Here is a 13160-nt window from a genome sequence, read left to right as displayed (position 1 = left end):
TTAACAGCTTATAAAATGCTATGATGGGATCCATACCTTGCTGGAACTGTGTTTTTTACCCGGAGATTTTAAGCTCTACTGGGAGGATCATCTGCAGACTCCATACTGTTATATGTCATCCTCAAGGTCATCAAACAATGGCTTTGTCCTTGGTCTACTCATTCATTCATTCATCCCACAAACACACACATGTATGTCCCAGAAGGAAGGTGTGCACTTCCCTCGATCTTCATAATAACCCAACCCATAGAGGCCTTTAGATGTAGAATCTGTAGTTTTAAAAATCATTTTTCTTAATAGATTAAGTTACAGAAAGGTACAATTGAGGCCAAAGCATAGCCTCCAATCCCCCAGGAGAGGATGCATCCAAGGGATGGCCCCAGCCTGGGCTACCTGGACTCGTACCAGCTCCAGCTCCAGGATCCTGGCCACCTTGCAGCCTAGGGAGGAATTTCCGATTTCCCGTCCCCAGGAAACCAGGTGGTCAGACCAGCAGGGACTGGGCTGTTCACATGAGGCCACAGGTCAGGAGTGGGAGGGCACACAGGAGCCTAGGCCGGAGCTGCCACCAGCTCCCCTCCTCCACCTCCACATGCAGCGTTCTGAACGTTATTTTCCTCTGTGTCTGTGGTCTTTCATTCTTTCTCACTTTCAATTTTTCATTTCTGCCTTTTCTGTCTAAAAGAAAAAATAATAAGCTACCCTTTAATTAGCTTTTCCATTATTTTATCAAATCTTCAGATGTTCCAAGTTTCAAAACACTGTTTCAATATTGTCTCCATTGCTCTTCTTTGCTTGTTTCTTTTTTCCTTTTCTAACTTTTTTTAGCTAGATACTCAGTTGTCCAAGTCATTTCCACACTCTTGTTTTTAGTTAAGTATTATATGCTATGAATTTTCCTCTTTGCATACCATTGTCTCTATTCCACAGATTTTGATAGTGTTTTCATTGTTAGTATTTTCTAAATAATTGTGCATTTGGGGTTTTTGTGATTTTCAGATTCAAAGTTTATTTAGGAGAGTTTTGAGATTTCCCCAGTTGTTTTTTTCTTCAATTTTTTTACTCATTTCTGAATTTACTGAAATGTGATTTCAGAAAATAATCTTTATCAGAGAATTCTATTTTTCAAACAATTTTGAGGTCTTCTTTGTAGTTCAAAGGGTGAATTTTGAGGAATTATTCATGGTCACCGATGTTGAATATTTGGTAAATATTTTCGCTTACCTTATGCAGATATTTTTATACCCACAAGAGTTTAAACTCTCTGAGTGGAAACATCTGCTGCCAGCAGACCTTGGTGTGTGAATCTTCAGGGACGGCCAATGATGGGTTTTTTCCCTCCTTCATGCATTCATTCCACAAAGGTGTGGAACACTGAGTACCCACGCTATGCCAGGCCCTGGGGACACACGAGTGATGATGCTCAGTGGTTATAGATGGACATGTGCTTGCCACATGGGCAATGAGACCAAAGCTTTCCAGGTAGAGGGGACAGTGAATGCAGAGAGTGGAGTGGTTGGTTCCTGGAGGGCCACCAAAGGAGTCCAAGCAGAGGAAAGAGGAGCCCCGGGCAGGGGTGAGGGCGTGTGAGGCCTGCACTGTTTCTATTCTCTCCACTCCCTTCCCCACTCTCTCCAGGCGTGTTCTGCCCTGGTGACCTGGCGCAGGTTTGGTTCTGGGCAGAACCCTGCTGAAGGGTTCCACAGTTGTGGCAGTCCAGCTCGCCACAGGGTCCTCTGTGGCAGCCTGGAGCCCTGTAGAGGAACGTTACGCTGTTTTAAATCCACAACGTGGGTGAACTCAGGAGACACTGCAGTTTCATGGAAGAAGTACCTGACCTTAGATGAGGTGTCGCCCTCTGTATGTCAATGAGATGGTGGAGTGTGCGTGATACTTCGTGAGTTTCTTGATATTAGGCAGAATTTTTCAGCTGGTGAAAGAAAGGTTTTCTGAACAAAGAGATGAGAAACACACCATTAGCTGTTGGGACTAGTTCTAGTAAAACGTAAAGCTCGCATCTCATTTCATGCTGCGATGGAAAAAGACAAGAGCCCAGGAGTGCCCAATGCCCTGGACATGCCCAGCCCTGTGATTTGGTCCATCAACGCTTCGTGGCAAACCAGCCAAAGAACCTCAACGCTCACGTCAAGAAGAGCAGATGTCTGATACTTCAGAAAAGACCCAAATTCTGAAAGGCGAAGCCAAATCTATCAGAATACAAGTGGAAGCAGCTAAAACACACTTAAAATGATTACAGGCAGCTGAAGAGAGACTCAGGATCTCCCTGGTGATTTCTAGGACCACACAGAAAGGCAGACTGAGCCCCCCCTGCAGGGACGTTCCCTACGGATAGAGCACTGTAGTTTCCCAAAGAGAAGAGACACAGGTGGCAACCTGGGATCAGTAAGTGGGGCCCATGGAGACGACCAGCCTCCCCTCGGAGCCAGGAGGAAACTGGCTGGTGTGGAAAGTCAAGTACACATCTGAACACCCACCTTGGAGAAAAAATCCATTCTATACCAACATTGCTGAAGACAAGGACAGAGAACTTGAAAGCAAGCCGTGACTAAGAGTGCAGATCAGAATTTTCAGGAGAGACTAAGCAAAGTGAGTGAACTTTGTCAAGAAGAAGAAACAGAGCTTCTTGGAACGTTCTCTGCCAAGGCAGAGCATGACTGGGAGCACGGGGAGGAGCGTTCAGAAGCAAGTGACGAGACGAGCGTGAAGAGCTGGAGACCTACAGAGAGCAATTAAAAGGCGGCAAAAAAAAAAAAAAACTGGAAAGAAGTGCTTCTTCTTCTCAAAGCCAGATTCTGTCCCCGGAGCTGAGAGCTCTTGATCATCAGCTGAGAGCTCAGGAGGCTAACAGAAACCTCACTGTCCCCAGAGGGGAGGCAGCAGATCTGAGAGACAGAGGAACAAGCCAAGCTTCTGGAAGTGGATCCTCCTGCATCTGACAACCCAGGCGGAGCATCTGACGGAGGACGCTTGCTTCCCTGGGCCTGGGGTGCTGCCTCCTCTGAGACCAGAAGGCGAACCCCCGCTTGGCTGCCAGGCCTTCCTCTTTTTCCCCTCCTCCCCCTATTCATCCCCAAATCCCGTGTCCCAGTGGATACAAGCAGGTGGTTCATGGCAAGAGGCCCTCCCACCCTCCAGGAAGGCTGGATGAACCCTCGCCTCCCGCAAATGGGGTTCCTGCCCAGGCTTTGTGTTTCTCATCCTCCCTCAGACCGGGTCTTCCCCTGGACACCCTCAGTCAAAAATCGAAGTGAGTTACCTCCCATGGCCACTGAGCCTCCGCACGGCCACGCTAGACAAAATCACAGAACACTGAGAAGGCCTGAAGGCACATTATTTCTCAAAATATTTTTGAATTATCTACATTTATTTTTAGTTTAGAAAACACTTTAAGTAGCCATGGTACTTTTTTCAACTTGCATCTTGAGAGTGTTATAAATTTCAGGATAGTTTTAGAAAACAGGGATCATTTAAGTTGTTCCCATTATACTTTCTAAAAGATATAAGTAGTAAATTTTCATTTAATGATTCATTCCACTACTCCCTAAAAATATACATATGGCATCAATGGGACATTTGGAAAAAGCAAAACTGTATCCCTCTGTTAATGTTTCTATGTTCCACAGTAATTAAAAGGTGGAAGTTACTTGTTGGTCTCAATAAATTATGATTGATCTTTAAAAAATTAATGTTAGATGTTAGATTCTGACATATCCCCCAAATGCTTGTTCCTGGCTTCTGAAGGAGACCCCAGGGGGAATAAGATGGCCAAAGGATTGTCCCACAATCGCTTGATCCACATCTTTGTCCTTCTTTGATTGGATAGCTCTACCAATAAAAATACTGGAGAATACCTCCAAATATATATGTATTTTTTTCTTTTGCAGGAAAAGATTCACCTGAGCTAACACCTGTTGCCAATCTTCCTCTTTTTTTTCCTCATCCCCAAAGCCCAGTGCGTGGTTGTATGTCCTTCTGGTTCTTCTATGTGAGCTGCCACCACAGCATGGCAGCTGACGGAGAAGTGATGTGGTTCTGTGTCTGGGAAATAAACCCGAGCCACTGAAGCAGTGAGCGCGGAACTTTAACTGTTAGGCCTTGAGGGCTGGCTCTATTTTTCTTTATATACAAACTTTATGTATGTCTTCCATATATCCATTAGGAAGCAAACATAAAATACTTTTTAAAAGGATGCCGTAAAAATCAAGAAATGTTCCTAATATATTTAAATTTAGTTATTAATTCTACAAAATGTTTTGCTCACTAAAATACCATCCATAACCATATTTTGAGTGAGAGCAACGTGGTGGAATTTGCATCATTTTTTTTAAACTTTAGTATCATGCTTTGGGATACATCGATTCGAATGTCTCAAATATCAAACTTTCCATACATCAGCTGAAAAGTTCAGTTCATTTTCATGCTTTTAACCATCAATCCTCAGAGGCGGGGACAGCCACTCACAAGGCACCGTGGCCACACCACACAAATGCACTGTTCGCAAGAGGAAGCAAGTCCGTATGTTTAGAAGCATAGAGAGTTTGGGGGTTTAAGTTGCCTTCCTATCTGGTCCAGCGAGATCTCATTGTTTTTAGCTCATCGTGATAGTGATGGAGAGACTGTTCCAGGAACAGGCGAAGGGTTGATTCTGCCTTTTTTCTTGCTAGTTTCTTGTCCTTGCAAAATTACTGTTATCTTTAATCCATGCATCTCTTTGCAAGAATCTTTAATGGACTCATCCATTTTAGAGGGTTAGTTTGGGTCAAAGCAGATAATACATGGTAAAGGAACATGCGTAAATTGCAAAACGTTGCAGGATGTTAAAAGCTCACAAACCAGGAAGGAGACCAACTGCCGACATCTTTGTGCAGCAAACCTGCTCCTTCCCTCATACCATTCTGGGGCCTGAGCGCCTGGCACAGGGCGCCAGTCACTATCCACCATTCTGGGGCCTGAGCGCCTGGCACAGGGCGCCAGTCACTATCCACCATTCTGGGGGCGTGAGCGCCTGGCACAGGGCGCCAGTCACTATCCACCATTCTGGGGCCTGAGCGCCTGGCACAGGGCGCCAGTCACTATCCACCATTCAGGGGCCTGAGTGCCTGGCACAGGGCGCCAGTCACTATCCACCATTCTGGGGGCGTGAGCACCTGGCACAGGGGGCCAGTCACTATCCACCATTCTGGGGCCTGAGCGCCTGGCACAGGGCGCCAGTCACCATCCAGATAAATTTTTTTTAAGATGAAGTATCAGTAAAAGGTCTAACGTCTTCATTTTGTACCTCAATGGTTCGCATGGGTACCCCATGTAGGGACTAACCTATTTGTTTTCCAGATGCAGCATGAGGCACAGAGAAGTGATAACTTGCTCCAGGTAACATAATTAAAGATTACAGCGCTAATACGAGCCTGCTGGACCCCATGACCAGCGCACTCTCCACATTAGCATGACGTCTAACTCATGCTCCTGCCACAACCACCTTTCCCGTCTTGGCCCTGTTTAAGACCCCTAATTCCCACTCAAAACAAGGCAGGCTCCAAAATTAAGACAAGGATTTCACACAGGAGAGCAAATGGGTGGATGAGAGCGAGTTTATCTAGCAGCGAAGCACGTTTTGATTACTTTCAGATTACTGTTGGGTCCCGCTGCATCAACTCCATCTTCATTTCTCACGTGGAATCACTCTTAGTTGGATGGTAACAACAGGTGTAACAGGAAGTCACACCACATTGAATTAGTGACTAGTGATAAGTGTAAGTTGTAGCAGCAGTGGTTGAGAAGGAACTCTGTAACTGGGAACTGACAACGGAGTTCATGGCTGGGAATGTGAGCTGAGAAAGGGTGAATCTAAGGTTTTAGAGGAACCAGGAAGTTATTAGAAGATACAGCGGTTTTGGAGGTTTTTTTAATCAATCACAGAATGATAGACAATACAGCCAGTTGTGTCGGTGACATCTCTCAAGCTTTTACGAGGGGGACAATGACAATGATGAGCATATTCCACTGAGACCAGCAGCACCAGGAGCGGCAGGAAGAGAGAGAGACCACCAGGAACAGTGCACGCCAAACATTTGGATTTTGTGGATAACAAAATTTCTAAAGGTCTGGCACTCTACATAGAATTGCCTATTTTTCAATCTATCCAGATAAGGACACAAACACAAAAAGGGAGGAAACCAATAAATTTAAGGCTTATTAAAGTTTAAGTGAAAAAAGTCATGCAAATTTGAGATAAAATGTAAAATAGAATTAGATTTGATTTCATTGCTTTTATTTTCTAAATTGCAAACAGAATGGAAATGAACACATAAAAATGTAAACTACACATTGAAAAGCACGAATCATAAAATTAAACGACAACATGACAAATTGTGATATTTTTGCAAATATTTTCCTTAGGGGCTAATGTTTGTAAAATATAGAATATCTTGCAAATCAATATGAAAAACATTAAAACCCAATGGAAATATGGGCAAAGTTCTTGAGCAGAAAAATCACAGAAATTAAAGTATCATTGAAAAGTAAATGCTTCCATTTGTCATAAAAGAAATGACAATCGTTTTTAAAAGGACACTTTAATGACAAAAAAATAATCTCTCATTCTCAAAGGGTGAAGATCAGTCCTTCAAATTGAATCTGCTTAGCTTTATGAAAACTCCCCACTCTCTTCTTATTTTTCTCATTTCGCCATAAACCAGTGACTGAAACCAGCAAGTGGACCACTATTTGAACCACTGACCCAGAAAATTCCCAGTACGTAGATAAGCCTGTGCAGATTGATGGAGGGGCCTAATCTGAATAATCACCCAGGGATTTCTGGGATATCAAACGAGGCCACCAAGGGTACATTCATTTGATGGCTCTGGAGCCTCCTGAGAGAAACAATGAAATGACTCTATACCTATCCAACTGGCCCCTGGACTCTAGAATGAAAAGTCTCTACAAAAACACCATGTCAACATCTGGGTTTGGGGTAGGGAGTGGCACAGGGAGCTGGCCTGCGAACGCAGGTGTCATACGGAGAATGTTCTGCCTTGAGGCCTGATTTGTAGGATGCGAGGAGCTGACAACCGGACCCCATGTGTTCCTCTCAACAGAGGAGGCTGGTGGCACAAGACTAGCTTTATGGCACTTGCCAGTTATAATCACTGAGAATCGAGGCCACCTACATAAATGATGACAGCCCTTAAGGAGAAGTGCCAGTGGCTCCAGTTATTCACAGAAATGGTGGCAGTGGCTGCAGCAGCAGCAGGAGCCCACTGGCCACATGGCAGAGCTCAGAGAGTGTGGCACTATGACTAAACTGGAGACGGTCCTTGCATGAGGATCTTGCATGAGACCTCTCCACTTCTCTGAACACAATGCACCCACCTAGGGTGACTGGGAACCCTCAAAGGTATGCAGCTCAGAGAGCAGAGGCAGGAGGCCCACCTCCTTCCTGGAGCTGCCCAGAGACTTCCCCAGACTCCATCCCTCAGAGGAGGCTGCGTCTCTACCTACAGATACCGTAGAGTTGGCATAAGCTGGCTCTGTGTTCCTCCAAGGACTTTCTCCTTAGAGCCCCAGACCCTGCAGAGTCCTCTCCTTAGATTAGAGCAGCGAGAAATCTGGCAAGACCAGAGGAAAACTTCCAAACCGAGAGTTACCACTAATGTGTGCTGGACACTCACATGTGTCAACCCTTCTTATCAACACTCGGTGTGGATCATCTCACTTGATCCTCACCATGTCACCTCGAGCTGTTTGCCACCCCATTTGGCAGCTGAAGATATTGAGGCTAGAGGAGCTTGGAGAACATCCCTAAGGTCACATAGTAAAGGGCAAAGCTGGGATTCAAACCAAGGTCTGTCTAGTCCCAAAGCCCCCACTTTAGGCACACTATACCCCCAGAAAGAGCATCTGAAAACAAAAGAACCAGAAACAAGCCAAATGTACATCAGAAGACGAATGATTAAATGAATTGTGTGATACCCATTGTATGTAATTGTACGCAGCCATTGAAAAGAAATGAGCTAGACTTATATGTATTAACCTAGAAAGTTTCTATGCTATATGGTTAAGTGGGAGGGGGGAAGAAGTTGCAGAAAATACGTGTCGTATTGTGCCGTTTCTGTTTTGATAACATTCCTACACACGTGAACATGTTTATAGAAGCATAGGAAGCTTATGGAGCATAGTGCAAACTCAGCGGTGGATATCTCAGGGAGGCTGGGTGGAAGGGGGAAGAGGGAACCTTCTAACTTATCATTTGAATTGTCAGAACAAGAATATTTAATACTCATAATTTAAAAGAAAAAAGAAGACCCTTGTCTTTGCACTTTGGGCACACAGTAGGAGTAGAGTAAACATTTGCTGAATTGAATCAAGTTGAACCAACTGAACCCTCTCCATCCACTGGACTCTCCACCAGCGAGGTAGGCCTCCTGGAGCAGAAACGTGGAGTCTGTGAGTGAGGGCCCTGGTGGAGAAAAAGAGAAGCCTTGCCTGCTAAGTTCATTTCTCCCATCACCCAGGCCTCAATGCTGTTGGGAGATGCTGCCATTGATCGGCTGGAAATACTTCACCTTGATGTTTAAATGACTCATGCTTTTGCATTTCCAGGCAGCACAATCCTATTAGCAGCCCCATAACCCAATTACGGCCACGCACCCCACTGAAACGTCTCAGTGCCAAAAGGGACAGCTGAGCCCGGTTGGCTGCGTTACTGCCTCCTCTCAGAAAAACCATCGGCAGCACAAAATCTTCAGTCTATTAATAGAGGTCTCCTGTACTCTGACAATAGCAGCTCATAAAAGGAGAAGGCGGCCACCTGGGTTCTGATGGATGCAACCGGAATTTTGTCACAGTAGCTCAGCCCCTGACTTACTTGGGGCTGCTGGCACTGAAAAGGTGGAGAGCTTTTGCTTTTCAAAGGCATAAACTTGAAAGTCACCCAGTGTTCCTGTGGTGACTGTATTAATGTGTTTTAAAAGCTGGTGTCAAAAACGAAATGTGATGGAGATGTGTGACAAGAAAAGCCAAGTATTTCTCCAGGGCTTTGAGACGAACTCAGGGCATGATTAGATCCTACCATCCACATCAAGTTGTGGGCGTGACTTGACCTTTTTTACAAGTGGGTAAAGGGGGACCCAAGGATCCCAGTCACCTTCACTCGGAGTCACAAGGCAGCCAAGGCCACGCTTTCGACCAGACTCACCACAGGTGTGGACTCTCCATCCTGGACGCGTACGATCCCCACCCCTCCTTCCAACAAACATCACTCCTCCTAAGATAGAATCAACCAGGTCTCGGGCCTGCTGACACACAGTGGTCCCTGGGACCGATCCCTGGGTTTCCTATAGGTGAAATATAACAAATATAACAAGCTTCATCCCCCTTCTGCTGGGACTCGGAAAGCACCCAGGAGTCTGTGAGGTTACAAGAAGGTGCAGATGAAAACACGAGATGCTATCATAGAAGAAACAAAATCCCTCTCTATAGCCAGAGAGCACTTTTCGGTTTTGAAAAGCATTTTGCGGGTTGAACCTCATGAACCTCATACTCCACGCCCCCGCCTTGAGGCGTAGGCAGCAATGGCCTAATTATCCCTGTTCAATACATGACGGAACTCTCACACCGCTGGGAGCAGGCAGAGCCAAGACCAGAACTCTTCTATTCCCCAGCCCAGGGCTCTCTCTGCTGTACTTAAAGAGTAAAGAAAGCCTCTCTCGCGATGCCTCCACCTGCGACGCCGTCCCCTGCCCCAGAGGGAGGAGTTTCAGAGCCACGGCAGTCCAGCAAGGAATTGGGCACTTCCCCAAGGACCCCCCAAGCAGTCCCATCTTTTCATCACGGCTTCACATAAACCCTCAGACCCTGGGGGCATCTCAGCTGGAACGCGAGTTATAAAAAAAAAAAAAAAAAGGAGATTCATCCACGTTCCCACACAACAAGTCACACGTGAACACCTGCCACTGCACGTCGGGGGCTGGAAACAACCCCTACTATTAGCCAGGTTTTCTGGACAGCTCCTTCTGTAACTCCATCTATTAGCCGTCTCCCGTTGTGAGAAGGAAAAAACAGGGACAGAACTGTAGAGAACCTGGAAGCAGTGCCCTTGTATGGTGAGTGATTTTAAATAGCTGTTGCTCCCTGATTTCACGGTGCGTAGGGTTATGTTAAAATTAGTATGTCCAGGAAATAGCAGTGAGAAAAGGTGGCCCAGAAACCTTTTTGGATAGCAAGGATAACATTGGCCTGCTTTTAATTTTGTGCGTGTGGATAAATTACAAAGTGAATGGTAATTGACCAAATCTTCATTTTCCCACTCTCTTTCTTGCTTATGCCTAGTCGCCCTCAGTGAACGGGGTCAGTGTAGGTGCCTCTCTGGGGCACCTCGGTGTCAGCCTTCTCCTTCCTAAGCTACATTGTCCTTGGTTCCTCAACTGTCCCAAATGGGTTTTAAGGGCAGTGGTTTCCTTTTGAATGTCTGGACCTCAGGTTCACAGAGTTCATCATGCTCTCCAGGTCAAGAGAGACAGTCGTCATTGCTGCGTGCAAGCCCCCTCATTTTTCCTTTCATCCCCCTGCCTGACTCCCACCTATAGGGACCCACTCAAATGTCCTTGGACACATATCCTTTCCCTGAAGGATACCTAATATTTCTGGTGAATATATCTGTTTTTATTTTACAAGAATGGTATCATGTTACGCATCTCACGTTCTCACTCAGCACTATGTTTTCACGATCTTGTCACTAAATCTAGTTCGTGGTTTCTGACTACCACAGAGTATTCCACTATATGCACCTGCCACATCCTGGCTCTTCCACTTACTAGCTGTGTGATCTTGGGCAAATTGCTTAACTGCTCTGTGCCTTAGGTTCCTAATATAAAAAATGAGATACTAACAGTACCTACATCACAAAACTATGAGGATTAAATGTTTTTGGTGTATCTGAAGAGCTTTGAAACATGCTTGGCACGTAGTAAATATTCAAAACAAAACTAGCTATTAATATTATTATTTCTTACTCCTCCATCCCCCTGGTGAAAGGTGGGTTCATTAACCAGCTCTCTGCTACCATAAACAGTGCTTCAATGGGCATCTTTGTTCATGTTTCCTCCTAGAATTGTCCACGAATCTCTCTGGGAGATACACCCAAGAGTGGGATTGCTGAATTATGGAGTATATAAATGATGTCTGAGAAATGCCAGATGGCTCCCCAGGATGCCCAGTTAAACTCTCCCACCAGCAGTCTGGAGCATTCTCGTTCCCTGTGTCCTCTCCAGCACTTGGTAGTGTCTCAATTTCCAGTGGTTGCTAATCTGACAGGTGGAATGTGGTGCCTTGTTCTGTGTTTGATCACCAGTGAGGTTGGGCATCTCTTTGTATATTTGTCAGCCTCTATGAATTCATATCCTCGGCCTAATTTTCTAAACAGTTTCCTCTTTTCCTTCTTGATTTCTGGTAGTTCTTGGTATATTCTAGAAATTAATTCCTTGTCAGTTTTAAAAGTTGCAAATATCTTCAAGTCTATCACCAATCTGTCACCTACATCTATGGTATCCTTTACTGAACAGAAAATCCTAATGTGGTCATGTCCATCAACGTTTTTCCCTTATGTTCTGTGTTATTTGAGTATTTCTTTAAAAATCTTTTCCCACCTCCAAGTCACAAACACACACAAACACACAACCAAAACCTCCCTCATGTTCTTAACATCACAATTTTACCTTTCACATTCAGGTCTGCAAATTATTTCCTCCCCACAGATCCATTAAGTCTGCAATTCATTTGGAGTTTATTTTTGTATATGGCAGAAGACAGAAATATGAATTCTTTTTATCCATACACTAAGCCAGTTCTCCAAATATCACCTATGTATAAGCCATCCTTTTTTCACAGATGATACTGACGTGTACACACCTCTTCATATGGAGAATACATATACACACATAGTCATGAGTTTGTTTTTGTACTCTGTTCCGTTGCATGGATCTACTTCTCTGGTCCAGCACCAGAAGCACACTCACCATATTACTGTGGAATTTGTAGCGTGTCTAAAGTAGACAGTAGGGTAAACACTCTTGTTTTCTCTTTTTGATGGACCTTTATTATTTTGTACACATTTTAAAATCAGTTTTTTAAGCTAGTCCTAAAATCCTATCTTAATTCTCATCAGAATGTTATTGAATTTACGGATTAATTTGGGGACCATTTACATTTTCAGTTTTGTCACAAACATGGTATACCTCTCCGCTTATCTAAGACTTATAATAATCTTTAATAGAATTTAAAATTTTTGTCTTTATGTGTTTTACACATTCTTTGTTAGACACTTTCCTAGTTACTTTATAATTTTTGTTGGTGTGAAAGTATCTTTTTTCCTATTCTATATTCTTGTCGGTTACAAAAGGACACTATTGATTTTTGTAAGTTGGCTTTGTATCCAATAACTTTGCTGACATCTCTTATTAGTTCTAATAGTTTGTCTTTTGATTCCGTTGGGTTTCCCACATAAATTATCAGATCATATGCAAAGTAGCTTTCGTCCCTTCCCTCTCTATCCCTATTCTTTTTTATTCATTTTTCGTACATTATTGCATTGGCCAGGACCTCCCACAGTAAACTGAATGGTAACAAAGGTTTGTAGGCACCTTGTCTTGTTCCAGATTTTCAAGCATTTAATAGTTTCTCTGTTAATATATGTTTGCAATAAATTCTTAGTGTATAGCCTTTATCAGGTTAAAGGACTTCTGTTCCTGGTTTTTATGCCCATTTACTTTGATGGAGTTTATGATTTTTAGTGATTCTTGCATTTCTAGAGCAAATCTACTTGTCCATCATGCATTTGTAAATACACTTCTGGATCCCGCAAGTTAGTATCTAATTGGCAAATCGAAATGTAATAGGACTATAACATTCTCTTATTTTACTGCCCATACCTGATTCTGGAGTCAAGGACGTATACTAGCATCGTAAGAACAAGTCAAACAGAGTTCTCCCTTTTTCAATTTTCTGGAACTTGTATAAGATAAAGATTCTTGGTTCTTTTAAAGTTTGGTAAAACTAGCCTAAAAAACTGTGGATCCAGTCTTTTTTAAGGGTGAAAGGGTATGATTTTGATTACTTTTCAGTTCTTTTAGTGGTTATAGTTCCGT

Source organism: Equus przewalskii, chromosome 5 (assembly GCF_037783145.1).
Source record: "Equus przewalskii isolate Varuska chromosome 5, EquPr2, whole genome shotgun sequence".
In the NCBI taxonomy this organism is placed as follows: Eukaryota; Metazoa; Chordata; class Mammalia; order Perissodactyla; family Equidae; genus Equus; species Equus przewalskii.
Note: the sequence above shows the minus strand (reverse complement) of the source record.